This window comes from Tympanuchus pallidicinctus, unplaced genomic scaffold (genome assembly GCF_026119805.1).
Source record: "Tympanuchus pallidicinctus isolate F22 unplaced genomic scaffold, pur_lepc_1.0 scaffold26, whole genome shotgun sequence".
NCBI classification, from domain to species: domain Eukaryota; kingdom Metazoa; phylum Chordata; class Aves; order Galliformes; family Phasianidae; genus Tympanuchus; species Tympanuchus pallidicinctus.
The window spans coordinates 1,246,822-1,264,153 of record NW_026294743.1 but is presented as its reverse complement, the minus strand read 5'-3'; the positions used below and the strand labels follow the sequence as shown (position 1 = coordinate 1,264,153).

At 37.1% G+C, this 17,332-nt stretch overlaps 1 protein-coding gene and 1 long non-coding RNA gene across 2 annotated transcripts in view; one reads left to right on the top strand and one right to left on the bottom strand.

Annotated features, from left to right (window-relative positions):
* Positions 1-17,332, bottom strand: part of IQCM (IQ motif containing M) — a 167,736-nt gene that overhangs the window by 136,118 nt on the left and 14,286 nt on the right. The gene's annotated exons all lie outside the window — the stretch shown is intronic.
* Positions 1,033-4,234, top strand: LOC128084313 (uncharacterized). Its single transcript, XR_008208455.1, has 3 exons — positions 1,033-1,292; positions 2,908-3,236; positions 4,091-4,234. It is a non-coding gene; the product is annotated as an uncharacterized LOC128084313 (long non-coding RNA).

The window sequence follows — 17,332 nt, the reverse complement described above, 5'->3', positions numbered from 1 at the left end:
TGATAAGGCACAGGGTCCCACCACCACTGTGGCTCCAAGGCATTCGCTCAGCAAACCTGGAGCCAGCAGCCGATGGCAGGGCTGCACATTGCTCTGAGAGTTTCTTTGCAACTTAATCAGGTAGCAGAAATCAGGATGCAGAAAGTTGCTAAGCAAAATTTACAGCAGCAAGCTAGACAAAGCATCCAAGTATAATTTTGGTAATGTTATTGGGTTAACAAGAATTAGAGGAATAAAGCAGTATACCCAAGTAATATCTCTCCTTTCAGCATGCAACCTGATCACTTTCAACATCATAAATACATTACTTCTTCCTTCCGCTCTGTTTTTTCAACCAAGTGCATTGTCATCTACTTCTGCTCCAATGCAGTCTAGCAAATAAGGCTGGACAGGCTGCAGTCTGCCCAGACAAATAGCGAGTTCATGGCAGTCACCATCTCTGAAGCCTCCAGCACTGCCTGTGTAGGCATTATTCAGCACTCACCGTTCTCCATTCTTCTGAACGGAATTCAACTTTCTGTGAAATCATGAAGCACAGGCTCCAGAGCACCTATCACAGAATACTTTTGCTTTCCTTTTAAACACTTTATCCAGTTTGTACGGGCTTAGAAAATTGAAGGGAGTGACTGTGCTGATACAGTTGTACAGTCAGTAGATGTATCTGAGCCCACCGTAAGCTAATAATGCTACAGCAGCAGTATCAACACAGCAGTCTCAAGCACTAGCACAGCCTAATTTACCCAGTTTCTCATGTACTGCAGTAAAGGCAAGCCTTAACAATCCCAAATGACATAGCATATCTTAAATTCCCTTGTGCACAACTCTTTACAATCTGAAAATATCTCACTGCTCACAGAGATGATAACATATCTTGCAGCACAGAAACAAGACTTCATCCTCTTTTAAATTGCTCCCCACCCTCATACCCCTTCGTATGAATTGCACCGGATATATTCAGCCTGTTTCTGAACATAGGCTGCAAATACTAATCAGATTTCCAAAGAGGCCTTCTGGATGATTGACAGGAAAGCTCTTAATAAAGGCTTTCTGGTTTTGGCATGCAAGCAGGAGAGCAAGCAAGAAAGGAAGCAGCTTGAGTTACTTGAAATGCTGAGGTGGAGGCGTTTGAGAAGCTGTGAAGAGAGAGGTGTTTTATGAGCCTGAATGGAGAGCAGTTACAGAAATTCTGATGGGCCTGCTGAAGTAGCTATTAAAAGTGGTTGCTAAACCCTAATTTTCCATTTTTGCCATTGGTAGAGAAGATGGTACAGAACATAGTCAACAAAACACAGGTGAGTAAAGCTATCTTAATTTTCAGTTGCCTGTGAAATAAGGGGACTGGAAGTCTGTGTTTTACAGGTCATTCTGAAATTCGTGCTCTGCACAATATTTCTCTTGGAGATAGATCTGTTTTCAGAGCTGCTACTGAATTCAGTGCTAAGTTTCTAAAGAGGAGAGAGGAAGAGAACTTATAATCTCCCATGTTGGTGCTGCAAATACTCTGCTGTACCTCTAAAACATTATTCAAATTGAAACTTAACTAGATTTCCCAGTGAGCACTCTAACTGCAGCACAGAGGTTAGAACCTGATCCTGGAGCACTTGTCTCAAATGAACTCTCAGAAACATCTATGACCTGCGTGAAAGCAAAGAGCAGTTCCTCTAACTTATTGATTTCATCATATAAAATCACATTAATTGCTAAAGCGAACTATCCTACATCAAAAAATAAAACAAGCATTTCTTGCAGAATAATCAAAAGCTAATAATTTCATTTGATATTCTTCATTTTGTATTGACAACTCCCATATTTTCTTTTTGTGAGAACTGATCTCTCCCTACTTCACAAGCAGATATTTATAAGGATTTTGTTTCCTCCTCCTTTGCTCTTTTTTCTAATAGTCATTCTGTTTCGAAAACTCATCCCAGTTACTCTGGAGAAAGATGGGTACAACTTTGTTTTATGAAAACTGAAAAGGTTGACACTCTTGACTTGCCATTGCTTGCAAATTAAATGGTCATATCTTTAAAAACTTAATTCTACATAAATAACTTGAACAAGAACAAGTGAAATGAACAACTCCCTCTATTCCCCCAGCATACACAACCAAGGCATATAACTTTTTTATACTTATTCCAGTTTTCCAGTATTAATTAGCCGTGACTTTGAGTGACCATGCATTTTTCTCAGTGGTTGGACTTCATGCAACACCAGCAAACAGTATTTTGCTTAACCAGCCTTGGAGTGAAGATTACTGATGTTTAACAAGTGAAGTTTTATCCAGACTTAATTATGCAAAAACAGATGGAATTTGGTTTTCTCACAATTAGCACGAGCTGAGAATAGCTAAATTGTTGCTATGGAAGTGGAAAGGTACAACAACAAAATAACACACAAATGTCTCACAGTCTTCAAGTAGGTCCATAAAAATGTGGTTTTCATACAGATTCACCATAAATGGCACATAACAGTCATCCATCGGATGATGTCTTGTAATTATATTGTAAGAATAGGCTACCAAATTATATTGTAAAAATAGGCTATCAACTGTGCTTTTTCTTTTCCTGCTTGGCTCTAATCTCTAAGATAACAGTGGTAAAGCTGGGCATGACATAGCATTCATATCCCACGGAAAAGGTATGCAGCTGCTGCAAATTGCATGTAGTAAGTAGCCAGTCAAGATTTTCCTCAACCTTAACCTCTTCACTAGTGCATGAGTCTTTCCTAGTTTAAAATCAGTTTTCTTTGCATCCATCATTTGTGTCAATTATGAGTTATGCTCTGACTTAGCCTAGAAAGCGTCTAACTTGCTTCTTTTCTACTGAAGAAAAAAAATACATGTATAGTAATTCCATAGACTTTCTCAAAAGCTGTTGTGTTCAACATCTAATTTAACTCCCAATACAGATCCATACGCACTGCCCCAAGAAGCCTAGCCACGGGATTTTTCTACTGACGTTCATGGGGTTTGGCCTGAAAGATAGCACAATAGCTACTACTTTCACCAGAAGATGTAAAGGGTAAAATAACTCACTGAAAATTAGACAGAAGTATCGCTTTAAGAAACAGCCAAATAAGCCCAGGTACCCTCAAGCTTACCCTCCTTTATGAAATAATTTAACTAAATCTGAAGTGGAATTCCACCTCAAAATGCTGCAGAATATATATGCTCAAAATTCTGGACTTACGGAGAGGATACTTCCCATCTCAGAGAATATATCTTACTACTAAAAAAGGTGAGACTTATCCTACTTATACAACTAAGTTATTTTGAACTTAATATTAAAACTTGCTTGGAGATGGGAAGTTTTAGCCAGTATCTAAGCTGCCTAAGAAGTATTAACTTTTTTTTTTTTTTTAGTGGTGTACAAAGGAATCATTATCAAGAGATGAATCACAACTTGGGATCCCATAATCACTTAAAAAATATGTTTTGACTGACATTTCCAAATGCTGATTTCTTCAGCTAATAAGGGAATTAAAAAAAAAAAAAATCAAAGAGATTAAGAATCTAACATGAATTTTACAGATAGAGATTTCTTCTGGAAATATCACTTGTTAAGATTTGCCAAGCGCCACAAATCACAGTTGCAAAAAATGCTGAAATATGGGTAATATTTCTTTTTTAAAAAAATCTCGAAGTTTCTATTGATCTAATTTTTTCTGAGTACACGGAATTTTTTCACCTGAAAATTCTTCTCACAAAAGCTTTTTTTTTTTTCTCATGTTTTAGTGTTTATATTGGGTATAAATGTGTCTTCACTTACTCTCAATCCAGATGCCAAGATTTTGTGTAATGCAATTCTCACTTATTTCATGATTTAACTTACTTTATCTTTCATAGTGATTGTGTATGTATTCTCATATAAATATATAAATAGCTCATGTATACAAAAAAATTATACATATATTTTATGAATGAATTTTATGAAGAGCATAAAGATGAAAAAGAGTAGAATTTGGTATGTGGGAATCCTCCTCTAGAACAAAAAAAGAATACGGAACTCCATTTCAAGATGGCAATATATTAAATGTACTTTCAAGTAATATTAATTTCTTCCTGCTTTAATATTTTGTGTGTTTTTAAAAGTTTACTTTAGGAATACTCCATGGGGTTCCTGGCAGAGCTGCTCTGCCACAACAGTTTATATCAACCATCTGTGGTGTGCCAGAAGCTTCCTGAATGTTCTGCCACCTGACTCAAAATTCTGAAGATTTTCATGCTCTTCTGCCAATTTTCATCCATACTATGTCTGTTTCCAACACTGAAAACCCAAAAAAGCAAAATATGTATCTAAAAGATGCACAAGGCAGTAAATTCACTCATAATATCATAGCCAAAAAAAGACCCAAGATGACGTGAATCTTCATCTGTGGGCTTTAATCACAGTCACATACTCTGAAAATCAAGTCAAAGAGCAAGAAAGGTCCTTTTGTTATCTGAAGACACAAAACAGACAGAACTCACTACCATTTCCTTTAAGCATTTAAAAATGTCATAATAAGATCGATTTCTATTTTGGTAGTGACCAAAGACTTGGGTTTGTTGTGGTTTTTTTGTTTTTTGTTTTTGTTTTGTTTTTTCTTGTCACTATTGACAACTCTCCTGTTGATGATCCTATGTATAAAGAAGAGATAATATAACTGTGCTTTGACAGTGTTTCATCAGTTAAGAAACAATCTCTTCTGGAAAACACAGTAGAGTATGATATGCAAGACTAAAGCAAGCAAAGGTGGAAAAAAGTGATGCTAAAATAATAGTAAGTTGTGCTCACCAACAATAGCAAAGGGCATGACTCAATAAATGTATATTTATACAACATGGGAATGGATAACTGGGAAAATGGATCAGCAATACATGTTAAGCTCAGTTAACGGAAGGGTTTCTACAGAGAAACAGACTCATCTTGAAAATGAAGGTAAGTTTGATTTTCCTAGAGGCTAGTAATAAATGATTTAATTCGCACTGACATAGGAAACACATAAATGAACACTGTGTGATGAGAAGGAGCTGTGAAGTTTTTAGAGGCGGAGAATGAGCTTTGCTTTTACATTCTGACTTAAGAGTTTAGAAATTCTATATTCAGTTAAGTAACAAAATCTGCCTTGATCACCTTGTTTCTCTGAAAAACATCTGTTCTGTGCATTGCCCCAAAATAAATTTCCTAACGGAGTCAAATCTTCATGGAGTCAGTCTCAGCAATAATTAATGCCATCATTCAAGAGGGTGTGAAGACCTAGGACTATGGGCTAAAGGAGTACATAGGAGATGGACATTATAGGAGGGAAAAGCCAATTTGCTTCTGGATGCATGAGAGCAACTCTATAAAAAGTTCCTCAGAACTTAGTCAGTCCCACTCCTTCAAAAGCAAAGAACAAAAACTTGGTTCAGCTATTTCTGTACAGTTCCATTGAGAGTAGGCTAAAATTCATAAAAATCTAGATGAAATTTTTTCCAGTTATCGCATTTTAAAGGAGATGAAAAACACCTCTTGGTAACAGCCTATGGCTGCCTCAAAACAGGTAATTATAATGTATCAATATCATTTAAGGCCACCTGACGTTTGTGTAATAATCACAGAATTGTAGCGGTTGGAGGGACCTCCACAGATCAACGAGTCCAACCGCCCTTGCTCTTCTCTTCTGAGTACCTGCAAAGTAATCATTCATAAACCAGTTCCACAAATCCCATCCATATCACAGTGGTTGGAAAAGATTACTGACGCCCCTTCCAACTTAAGCCAAGTGGAGCTATGATTCAATTTGTTTTACGAATGAAGATGCTGTGAAGTGCTGATTACTGGTCACTTCAAGCACAGATAGCTTTTCTACAGCCCAAAATGACTCTCTAATTGTCATTACCACAACATCAACTTCAGTGCCCAACTTCCAGCTGGGTGCACAAGTACAGATGCCGAGACTTCTCAGAGCCCTGGCCACACTTTTGAAACCCCAGATAATGTTAGCAATTCAGGCAACATGATTTAAAACAAATGTGTACTCAGGCTTTGCTAGAATAATCCTCCTCTTTTAAGTGTGAGTAGAAAAGGACCACATTATAGATTTATTTTGCCATAGTATAGCCAAACCAACGTTCATTCCTATCCAGAATATTGGAATCTCAAGATTCATATTAACTCTTAATGGGTACTGCAGAAACTTCCCAAACATGCTTTACAGTTAATGTATTTCAGCAAAACGAAGATGTGAATGCATATATCAGACATTGTATAGTTTTGTTTTGTTTCCTTCTGCTTTGCCTATCTCAATTAAAGGAATGCCATTTTTCTTGGACTCCATATCTTGATTAAGTTAAATTTTCAAGTCCTTTAAATATGCTCAACATACATTCTTACGCAAGGCTGTAAAACTCCCAAAGCTTTTTGGGAAAACTGTGAGTATTCAAAAGCCAAACTCCTTCTTGAACTCTCCTCACGTTCCCTTTGAACTTTTAAAATGAATAATGACTTTTCCTCAGCAACAGGTTTCAGATGGTTTCCTTGGATTTGATACTGATATTAAGAACACCAACAGCTGTCATTTGCTTTTCCAGACTCTAGACAGTGAGTAAGAAATGTGTTGGCCTTCACATAAACTTCCCAGCTTTTGCCACCATAATGGTTCTAAGCCTGCGCTATCTCCATGCCACAAGATTAAGCGTACCTTAAGACAACATGCAGATAAGGTTCCATGTTTTCCATAGGTCTTTTTCGCCTATATTCTCTATTACTGTGTTTTCCTTTTTACCATTGCTTTTATAAAATTTACTGCAGGGTGTTATATAATATCAGGAATTTGCAAGTTATTTTACAAAAGGCTATGAGAAGCTATAGGTCAAAAAAAGCAGAAAGAACCACCACATTCTACTTCCAAGCCAATATTCACGATTGTTCCACATCAGCAAAAAGAAAAAAAAAAAAAAAAGCATGCACACGTTCCCACCATCAACATCACACTGTTCCCAGTGACTGCACAAACACTTGAGTTACCCTTCTTTCACTTGGTCTTCCATCAAAAGCAAGAAGTCTGCTGCACCCAGTAAAGGATACTTGGTCCATATTGAAAGCTACTACTGATTCTGTCCCCCACATAAAAACAGCTTTCTTCTCCTCTTTTGGTCTCCATGCTTTTCTCAAATATTTTCTTCCCCCTCTCTCCTACACCCTCCCCTCCCAGTCTTCTCCTCTTTTCCTTTTCCTCCTCTGAAGAAAGGCTCCAAATGCATACATTTCTCAATTGAATTTGTGGGGAAATGAAAGCTGAGTGATCTTTGTACTGTGTTTAACAGTAATTCATATACTAGAAGGAATTTCAAATTTAAGTGACACATTAGAAACATAAGAACGGCTCTTCCATGGTATAGGAAATGCTTATCAAGATATCATTTATGATATTTGTAATTGCTTCTTGTAATTTCAGTAATACAAAAGATCTTAGTAATAATGAATGTTTCATTGCATTTATTTTTGAAGTGCTGTCTGTTTAAAGAGAATACTATAATTAGACTTGTCTGGAAACAACTTGATTAAACACTTTTCTTTTGAAAAATGCTGATTTGCTAGAATGCAGAAATGCTAGAACAGTAGCTTCGTGCAGAAATGTGTGTTCTAATGAAATTTTCATGAGGAAATTTTCTCAAGTCAAAATGGGACAAACAAAGAATGTAAACAGCCAGCTTACAGAAGTAGTACCTTGCTCTGCTCTCTTGCAAAAGTGGCATAACCACAAGGCTGATATGGTTTGCATTCCCTTGTAATTGATGCAAAATAAGCTGCTATGATATTTTATGTTATCTCAAGGTTTATATTTCCTTCCACAACTATCTTCTCACTTACTTCCTCCACAGCCACCTACCGATTTCCTTACTGTAGAAATCTTGCCACTTTGGCTTATCAGATTGTCCTGTTAATATATTTTCCTTGGCTATGCCTGCATGTGTTATACTAAAATTGATATTCTTTTAATCCAGAACATTTCTTTCTACCAGGTCACAATCCACATTGCACCTAAATTAACAAGAGCATTTTTAGTCGAGTGTTTTCCTTTGCCTTGCATATGAGAATCAGTGCAATTTTATCAATTCATGTCACTGAATGGAACCTAAGACAAACACCCCAAAATCCTACATTGCTTAAAATTTCACAAAAACATCTTTAAAATTTAATATCTGTAATCAGAAATACAGTAAATCAGTCAGTCAGTTAAGACTGAAAAACTACTGTGACATTTTCAATACACTTATGAATTTCACAAAGAAATGCTCTCTGGAATGAGTAGGATTGCATGATATACTGTAGCAGTCTGAAGCCAAAACGAACAAGATCTATGAAGGTCTTGAATAGTCTGCTTCCAGTAAAGTCTAGAGTCTCCCAGACTTGTTACCTGGCACATGAGCTGTATCATCAGTTCTCATGAACAGATTGTGAAATTTGCAATTTCCTAGGAAAAATTTTGTACTGCAATCTACCCTGATATTTTTTCTGTTGTCAGGCTGCTCACTTCTCATGCCAGCTGCTCCACCCACCTGTTCCCCTGTGTATAACTTAATAATCTACATTTTACATAAACTAGAGCAGACCGAGGAAGTGTAAACTTTCAGTGTAGGATGATTGCGCAGGGTGACTCTGGGGGAGTAGAATGTCTGGCAGCACACAAACCATAAGTACATGATTTCAATCAGCAGTAACGAATAGATCAGTTCAGCGATAACGCTCATTAAGGTGGTGGTTGTTAGCAGGATCGATTCTGCAAGGTTTTGTTCATCTTACAGGCACAAAAACATTTCTAAGCAAGTGGAATGCTTTTCCTTGCTTTCTTGTCATTTCTCAAAAGTCACGCTGAGGATTCCAGATCCAGGCAGAAATTCTAGCTTTCATAGTCAGAGGGACAAATTTATTTTCAAGTCCTTCATTTAACAAAACAAGAAGAAAAAAACCTATTTGTACTCCACAAGTCTTCTTTAGAACTTCCTAAACTCTCATGTTGAAGTGATGGTGGGTATTTCTTACAGATTTTGATAACCTGTGGTTTCAATCTCACAGTGTGAATTTTGTGTCTGGGAAAATAACGACAATGGTACAGAAAAGAGTTCTTCCTTCAGCCATTAGTTACTGAAGAGTCAAGAACCCAGGAGAGCAAGCAAGCTGGCTAGGCTTCCCTCCACAAACAATAGAAGGAAGCGAATTTTCAAATTTTGGTTCATTCCATCTTTCATATGATGGAAAAAAACTTCTTGGAATTGCTGATTGCCTCATTAGTCAGTAGAAATGTGGAACTTTAGAGTTAAGCATTTCAAGTTGGAATGTGGCAAGTCTACCCTAAAAGATTGTCTTGCACACCTCAGTACATTAATATACAAGTATCCTCATAACACTACATTAGGAATGCCTATATAATTTCCTATTACCATTATAAAGTAACAAATCTTTAAATATAAACTTAAGTACACTAATTTTCAATACTATCTTTGAATAATTTATAAATTGAGGCAAATGTTTTCACTTTTTTCAAGCTGGTGGCAAGTTTTTCCCCTTTAAAACTGGGAAATACAGACTAATTAGCTTTCTAATGTTAGGTTTGCATGCCTTGGTTTTAATTGTACATTCATTTAATTGCAATTTTTTAAGTATTGGTAGGGTTTTAGATACTGAATAAGGTTAGTTCAGCCAACTGACAACTTGATCTAATTGAATGTTATCATCCTGCACCCAAAGACTTCATCTTTTTTAGTCAAGCAGCACCACTGCCTTTACTACATTTAAGTACTTTACTACATTACTCAAGTAAAACGAGCAGAAGTTGCCTGAAAGATTCTTAATTAGATGGCTAACTCATCAGTGAAATCTGTAGGGAAATCAGAGGTTTAAGTCCAGACAATTAAATAATCTTCATGGACCCGAGCCTTGGAGTGCTGAACCTGCTCTTTCACTGATTACATGTAGCTCATCATCTCACATCTCTGTCTGGATGCTGAATTTCATTTAAAAGCTGATGGTGGCTTTAAGGACCCATTACCGGGAGCACAGCTACATGAAAGGGGGAGAGTCCACTCAGACTGTAGCAGTTGAACAAAGAAATGTTCCCGGGGATCAGGAAAATGCATCTCAGCTAACATGCAGAATTAACACACAAAGTGCAGATTAGCAGGATCTCACTGTGTAACTTCAAAGTAAAAAACTACAAATTTAAGCCTGCAGTACACAGAAAAAAAAAGAACAACAAAAAAAAAAAACAGGGAGATTTTTTATTATTTTTTTTTTTTAAGCCTATGCACAATAGGCTGAAGTGTAATAGCCCAGACACAGGTATATTCACAGCGCTTAGAGAACAACAAACTAAGGTCATCAGTGAGTTCAGAGAAAAGGGATAGGATGTTCTCATCCATTTTGAAAGCAATGACAGACGTTCAGTCCCCCTCATTTAAGACCAGGATCCATTAGCACTATAGGTACCTGTATTGAATTTAGTGCTTCATTATACAGAAATACTAGAAATATTTCAGCTTGGTTTTCTTAAACATTATAGTTGCATTGTGTTCCACACCCTTCTCTTCCTAAGTTCCCTAGCATTCTGTTGGGTGTTTTTCCAAGAGTATCTGCCCTTTCACTATATTAACATTGTTACTTATTTATAAAAACAGATAACCACTGCTACTAGTTTTCCTCTAAACATCTAATTCTGTATTTCAGACATTGTTACACAAGGTGGCAGACAGGAGCATTTTATTTTCATGGTCCTGGAAGAATTTTTCTGTAACTGAGGCAAGATGCAGTGCTGAAACTAACTTACACATAAACACATAAGCAGGGTATTCTAACTCATCTGACAATACAACACAGGCTGGGTGCTTCCAAAACCCTTTACCTGTTGCTTACAGCCACACTTAAATTATATATTAGCACAGATAGATTTTACGTATAACAGTTCTAACGCATCAACTGCACAGTGTGGGCGCAATAAATACTCATTACATGTGTGACATACTTTGTTAAATTATTAGTGTTATGTTTAAGAAAGAGCAAATCCTGCCAACATTACTGTATGTGTTTGGCTTCACCAGGCTGACTCCTTCTGGCATCAAGTATAATGCTCATAAGATCAAGGCCTAAGATATTATATGCCTCCAGAAAAAATAACACTTGCCTTAGCTGAAAGCTACTGAGATTTCGTTGTGATTACTGTCAGCAGCCTGGTGAATAAACATGAGACACTTGGGAATTAACTGCGGTCAAGCATAAGGAAGAAGAATAACGTGAAACAAAGAGAGGGAGAGAAACAAGGCAGAAGGGCAGAAGTTAATTCTTTATAGCTTCCAAGTGCAGTAATTTATTTTGAAATGTCTGATTATTCTCACTGAAAAGTCACACAAGCCTACAAATGAGCAAAACATGCTGGAACAGAATTCAACACTAAACACATTTTCAAAGTGAAGCTTTGGAATCACTATAGATTTACCTCTAAATTCCATACTTGGTTACCACAGAAAAGTTTAATATACCTAACAGGAAAGGCAGATCTGTGGCTAAAGGCTCATTCATTATTGTTATCATGGTGGAACACAAGGTGAAACAGAATATAAGCGATCAGCAAAAAATCTCATACTACTCCATGCTTTCCTATATTTGGGAAATGCTCATGTTTAATGAAATGAAACATTCAGTGTTGCAGTGGCTATATGAATGTTGTGTCAATAACTAGCTTGGAAATGCATTCAGCTTATGTTATAATCTCTTAACTTTGGAGTACCTAAAAAATAAAGAGAAAAGTTTTCTAGCTTTGCCTACTTTTCCTTGGCTAGTTCCAAGAATTAGTATAGCTCACTGTCAGACTTCCTTATATTAAATAACTCCCATTTTCTGTCAAATCCTGATTTCCATAAGCAATTTGTTATTTATTTTCTGTGCTAGAGTGAGAGGACCTGAGGAAGGAACCCTGTACATTTTGCCTAGATATCAAATTACTGAGGTAATTTAACAGTGCTTTAGACAAACTGAAACAAAGATTCCTAGTATTTCTGCTGAAATAAACTTTTAAATTGGCTTAAGAACACTGCTGTCATATTCCTTGCACACGCTTCTAGCAGCAACATCATCATGCCTCCTATTTTATTAACTTGTGTTGGCCCATGATATCAGAGGCAGATGTTGATGGGAAGGTCCAAGCTCTTCAGCCATAACACCAACATTTTGTTACGTTTTGTTGCCATTTAACAGATGGCAGCAGTGAGGCAACCCAAGACAATGTCTGACATTGAAGTGCATATAAAACAAAGGTGTGTCGCTGAATTCCTCCATGCAGAAAAACTGATGCCCACTGACTTTCACTGATGCTTGCTAAATGAATATGGAAACCAAACATTGGATGGGAGAACAGTGAGGCAGGGTGTGGCAAGTTACAGCAGTGGCAACAGCAATCCAAAAGACAAGCAATATTCTAGCCAGCCATACACAACTGCCATACCATGAAATGAAATTCTTCTTGATCAGCACATTCATAAAATCAGCTATTGGTGGTAGCTACATTGAAGAACAGTGTTTTGCAGCAGAGAATTTACTCTAACGCAATTTATTTCTCACTTTGTATCTGCTGTGGTTTCCATGAAAATAATTAGAAGGCATTACTTTCAGAGCAACCTACATATTTTCTCACATACAACATTTCTTATACCTAACCTATGGAATCTAGGAGCTCTTCTCAGCTCATTGCTCTAGCTGCAGGCTCTGACTGTATTCTGACTCCCTGTTGAGACAGGTTTTCACAAACTTTCCTGGCTCCCTCCACACTTCTTCCCATTTGTTATTTCCCTTAGGAAGAAAAATAGACATTAAGGGTGGAAGAAAGCTTTGGTACACTGCAGCCAAATCTTCCGCCTGGACCACTAGATCTCTGGGCGCAGACCAGTGCTTAATATCATCATTATTAATTCAGCAATAATTCAGTACAGTCACTTTCCCCAGCAATTTAATCATTCCTTTAAAAGATTTATCAATAGAATCTTTGAAAGATGGATCACAAGCAAAGTAATTATCATCATTTAGACTTGCATGGAAGACATGACTCCTCGTTGATAATTTCTTTATTAACCACATTGGAATTGAACTCTAATTTCCAGTTACACACAAGTGGGATAAATGAATAAGGATTAAGAGACATGGAGGACCTCCAACAGTTATCTGTCAGGGCAGCTTGGAAGGGCTAAAGATGCCGCAGCAAACACCTAGACATGGTCCTGGCTCAGAAGGAACTTGTGAAGTATAATTTAATCAACAATAAAGCTTTTCATTTTTAAATCTGAAATGATTTCTTCTTCCACCTTATATTACATAAACAGTAACTGACCAATATTTGTGAAATTGTTTAACCATTTACTCATTCTTTTTTCCTTTCTCTCTTAGTTTCGCCATTACCATTCACAGAGAATATTAAAGTTCATAAAACCTTGATAGATTGTGGCATTACTGCAAGGAGATGATCTGGTTTGGAAAGAGACAAAGCTATCAAGAGAGTGAGTAATATTATCAAGCCAGCTGCTGAATATAGCAAACGGAAGGCTGCTTCATCTAGCATTTCTATCTGTGCAAGAACAAAGCACATTGCAGCAGGCTTTAGAAGCCTGACGGAATGGTAGTTTTCTTGGGGTCTTTTTTTTCCTGCAGGTAAAAGATAATGAGAAGGAATTCAGGAAATTTTAACCTTATCTTAAGAGCTAAAAACTGAGAGCTAGTAGCGAGAACTGATTAATGTAATGCAAAAATCCTAGTATTGCTGAGATTTATTTAGAATCATGCTTAGCATTTTATAAACTCTTTCTTATGCAGTCATGGTTCTCTTTAGTTCTGTGAGAAGCCTTTTAGAAAGACTTTTGTTTACAAGATTCCTAACATACTTCTGCAGCTAGATTCACTCTGTTCAGTCGGTATTCCAAAAGAACCACCTCAAAAACTGGACTAACATCCTGCTCTCACCCATCCCATTCAGTCAAGTACCATACAGGACATCTTTACTTATAGATTTGCCACTGAACAAACTTTTGAAAGCCTAACCCTCAAGAAGAATCATTACTCTTGGTCTCTTGAGAGAGAGATTTCAAATTTTTGAATCCACCATCCACGCTACACTGGAGTATAATTTCCTTTTTGTGAGCTGGTGGTACATTAGAAGCAGAGGCAACAGAAGCCTGCTATCTTTACAGCGATCTGACACATGAGACAAGTACATCATGCAACTTTCTCTCTTGCTAGTCAGCCAGACAAACCTGTCTATTGTTGAGTAACACTCCAATGGAAGTACGTTTTATGTGGGTTCAAAGAGCAGGATAAAGAGCCACATGGGACTTAACAGGTCTCACACCAGACTCTGGTCCACTATGCATATCCAAGAGCAGAAGCAGTCTCTCTCACACTGAACTGCCTCCTTTAAGTCATTGAACTTCGATCAGGCAAGTGTTTGCCAAATTCAACAAAATAGAATGTTCCAAATAAGTAAGGAAGCATGGGGACATACTTGCTGCTCCACACACACTGCAATTCCTTTCCCTTCAGTAATTGAAACCTCAAGTTTTCAGAAATAGTCATAAACCACATCCCTTTAAAGTAGAAAGGACGACTTCATGGAAGAAGGACTAAAAAATAATGCTCTGCTGAAACGGACAGAGTTGGGACTTGCTTCTTGTTACTCATCTTTTACAGTACATTGTTCTAAATTCTCTTAAGAAACCATTATTTCACTACATACTTGAAAACTAATGACAGATGATATTATCTGTAATTAGTTAATTCCTGGAGATGTTTATAGGAGACACTACTTATCTTCATACACCTTCCTGCATCCAGAGCCAATAAATAAATATTTTCCTTTTTCCTGCTTTTCTCAGAACACCTTAAAATTCACAAATCAACCAGAGCCAAAAAAAAAAAAAAAAAAAAAGTGCTGAAGAGATAAATCGGCCAGATATTTTCACTAATTAAGGGCAATCAACAAAACAGTTTTTAAATATACTTTCCATCTATGTTGCTTTGAAACACACAATTAGAAAAAAAAATACTTTCAGTGAAATACCAACATACACACAAGATTTGCAATTTGAGGACATGCACATTCAGATGAAGGAGAGAATTAACCACTAAGGCAGAGAAAGAAAAAGACAAACTGTGGCCAATGACTGTTAGAAGAAGCATACACCAAGATTTTGACTCATATTCCACACAGATGACAGACTGCTTGCAATAGATGAATCCATTTGCAATTGGAAAGGTTTAACCCTGTATCCTCTGCTCTATGTTACTAGGATTTATCTTGAAGTATATCCAAAACAGAGTTTAAGTGTGATGTGAATTCCTGAAAAAAAATTCTTCCATCTAGCCCCTCTAGTTGATAAGCTGACTATCTCCTCACACTGAAATTTCTGTCGATACCAAGAACAGGTTGGCTGGTACTTTTCACATGCAGAAAGAACCCAGCCTGATTGCACATAGCTTTCTGCTTGCATCTAGAGGCCTTCCAGCTTGTTCAAGCACGGTCACAATTTGCTCTGTGCCATACTGTTAGGATCATTACTTTGACAAATCAACGAGTCTCCCAAAACAGCAGTATCAGAGGAGCTGTAACAAGAAACATAGCTTGGCAACAAGGAAAAAAATCCTTTTGTCATGAAATGGTGCTACTGATTCTGCTTCTGTACTTTTTCTTGTATATATGTATTCTTGGCAGTTACTGCAGAAACTAGCTGAGTTGAACTCTGCAGGAGATGCAGATGGCTGTTTGATTTAGTTATTGGTGAAATAAAAGGAAAGTCTGCCTGTGGAAATAAAAGTGATTTGCTTTTCGCTTTCTTTTTTTCCTCTGAAAATGAAAGTTGCCATATAAGTAACACCCATATCCACGTTGCATTTTTGGCTTACACAGTCACCAGTGACATAGCAAGTACACAATTGTCAAATCTAGATTAGACATTGTAAATGACCATACCATTTTTTCCCCTAAAGCTATGATGTGATCTACTGCTTTTTTTTCCTTCTTTAGCAAGTGCAGAGGTCATTCTCCGGACACAAAGAAAACAACACAGAGCTATCAAGCAAAAGTAATCCTCTTTATTTCAAAACAGATGACTAGCTATTTGCGTAGTTAAAAATAACAGAGTATTCCCTGGGTAATCCGCTAGCCAGTCTGGTCTACTTCTTTTCCCTATAACCCTAGGTCATTCTTGGATTAAAAAAATAAAAAAAAACGTCACCCTGACTGGCATTCTCTTTAATACTTTCACAACAGAGAAGCACCCAAAACAATCACCTTGACTGTATTAACTCATTCATTATTTTTCTTATATTATTTAGGAAAAAAAAAAACAACCCTGCAACAGAAAAAAAAATCTAAAAGTGAACATTGAATATCAGGAGCTTATTTTCTTTGGCAGTTCAGTTTTTGCAGTTGTGTTAAGCTGTTCTGACAGAAAGCACAAAAATGAAGGTTACTGCAAACAAACAGCAGGAAGATGTCTGATATTTAAACTTCAAGAAAGCAGAAGAAGCCTCCCCATTCCCTTGTTAACTATAGAGCCTGTGCCACCCACAAGAGTTGGTCACACTGGTTATTAAAGAGCTGTCTACACACCACACCTCCTAGCAATGCCCTTATCAACGTTTTATCTCCTGTCTACTAAAAAAAAAGCAAGCTTCTACGAAAATGGCGGCAAGCACAGGTGCCTTTGTAACACACAGAGCAAAGATCTGGAACACGAGTCCAGCTTTCACTGTACTGAATAAGAACTAGTAAACTAACTGCAAATAATCAAGTGTTCTGGTTAGGACAGTTTATATAAATCATCACAAGAAGAGCCTGATCAGAACAGGTAAAACAAACATACTCTCCTCTTCGCAGCTTTACAAGTTTTGATGTTGCATATCAGACTACAGAGCAGTTGCACCAAAAAGGAAGACTGGAGGTGTGTTCAAAAGTTAGTTTCAGGATCCAAGCCATCAGACAGCTCAAAATAAATGGATTCTCAGGGAAATGACAAGAATATTTTGTCCATCAGTACTACACGAAGCCTTACCTTCTCCCACCCCCTAAACTCCAAGAAATACCAAGACAAAAGGGCAAGGAAAAAATTTCAGCCAGCATCCAAACTTTTCTGAACTAAAATAGAGGAGAACAGCATTCTTTGAAAACTCAAAAGGCACTCACATTAGCTTTCTGAGAAATTTCATACTTACTAGCAGCGTCAGTCTTTTTAAAGAAAATAAGTATACACAACTTTCATCCCCATTTTAAGACATAACCACCACTTAGAAATTACTGGCAAGCTATCTTTCCTAACACCGCACTAATATAGATC